Below are 1,837 nucleotides of genomic sequence, written 5' to 3'. Positions count from 1 at the left end.
GTCACATCACTGAAGGGAGAAAAGAGATGCTCCTAATTGCCTATCACATTACTTTGGGAGCTAAATGGGTGTTACATTATTCAGGATTAAGGGATACATTTCTGAAGCAGCAAGCAAGATGGATGCCGCAGGATTCCTTCATTGGCCCCAACAACCGCTCATTGTTTGCCTTTTCATTGTTTGTCATTGCTTCCCTGAAGGATACCTTGGGTGCACGATGCTGTTTGCAGGCAATTTTTTTGCCACAAAAAGGGATTAATTTTTTTCCTGCCATTTCCATTTTCATCACCAATTTCCAACTGTCATGATAGTGAGCTTTGTTTTTGCACGATACTCCACTCTTATTACCGTCTTCATCCCAAGAATGAAAGTCTATAATGAGAGCAAAGCCATGGCTGGCATCTGAGAGCTGTTGTAATTCACTCTCATGACAAAGGCAGTAATGAGAAATGACAGAGGCACAAAATGAATCCTTTCCGATTCCAGCCCCTTGGACGATAATGAAAACAGAAGATGCCACCAACTTTATTCATCTTCGTGACACCTATTGTGACAGCTCCCAGCCTCACTCCCATTGTATGCTTGCTGAAGCTTGGTACCACCACTTCTGGGATTCCAGACATGCCAGGCTCTCAGGGGTTAGAGAACTTCTTTGCTGTCCATGAGGCAAAGACTTTAGCAGAAGAATAAACACTTTAAAGCCTGGAATTATTTGTTTTGCCCCTTATATAATCAGCTTAGAAAAGCCTGCAGAGAAAGTGGTGGGAAATGGAAGGAAATGAAATGAAAACAAAGCCATATTCTGAAGCCCAGATCAAACTCTAGGACTCTTCTGAAATATTCACATTCAAGGTGTAGATATGAAAGTCACCCATTCAAGGTCTTACCCAGATGTTCCTGGAGCTCTCCTGCCTCCCTCTGTGCCTTCCCCTCTTCTCTCTCCTCTTCCTGAGGTATGGTTATATCATCATACGATATGAAAATAAATAAAGTGAATGCAATCTTCTCATTTCATGGATGAACAAAAGGAAACAAGACGGGAAGCCACAGACCCGCAGCTACAGAGACAGTGCGGGCATGCCTCATTCATGTAACTTTCAATCTGAGGTTTTTAAGGACATATGATCAGATTGAAAATACAGGGCAAAAAAGAGGCACAGAATACATGCATGCACACATATGCACAATCACACATGTATGTGCATACGGATTTTATTCTCAATGGAGAGGTACTCTTCCTTTTTTCTTCCTTAACAGTTTAGCCTTTAATCAAGCAAATAAACTGTTTTATTTAATTTATTTTTCCATTAACTTTTTGTGAAATTCAGACCACGGTGTATCATTTAGAAATCTGTTATCTTTCTTCTGATCATCTGTACCTTTTGCACAGCTCTTAAAAAAAATCCCCCAAAACCAACTAACTAAACAAACAAACCATATCATCATCACCCTACCTTATTTTAACCTTCCTTAGGATCTGTCAGTGAGATTAAAAAGAGGATTTCACTCAGAATGTTTTCCATGCGAATTCTCTATGCCTCTGCTTTTTATTCTGTTTCCTTCCTGGCCTGTTCTTCAGTTCTTTCCTTCTTAATTAGTTTCAGCTCCTCAAGAAGAGCCACAGTATCATAGTCATCACTTTCCTCTTCAAAATCCTCATCCTCTTCATCTGTGAGAGGATCAACAGCATCAAGGTTGGGGACAGGAATCTGACCTAAGCCTAAGCACGGACTCATGAAACCGAAGAGGCAATTGTGTGTTCTTTGGCAGGAAGAGTCCTATATTTTTTGGTTTTGTTTTTTAACTTCCAGCATCTCTCTCTCTCCCCCCTCTCCCC

General features: G+C 40.8%; 1 pseudogene; it reads right to left on the bottom strand.

The window, feature by feature from the left end:
- Positions 1–1,287: 1,287 nt before the first annotated feature.
- LOC114634410 overlaps positions 1,288–1,837 on the bottom strand; it is a 1,175-nt pseudogene continuing 625 nt past the window's right edge.

This window comes from Grammomys surdaster, unplaced genomic scaffold (assembly GCF_004785775.1).
Source record: "Grammomys surdaster isolate TR1022 unplaced genomic scaffold, NIH_TR_1.0 958, whole genome shotgun sequence".
Classification (NCBI taxonomy): domain Eukaryota; kingdom Metazoa; phylum Chordata; class Mammalia; order Rodentia; family Muridae; genus Grammomys; species Grammomys surdaster.
This window is presented reverse-complemented; position numbering and strand designations above follow the sequence as displayed.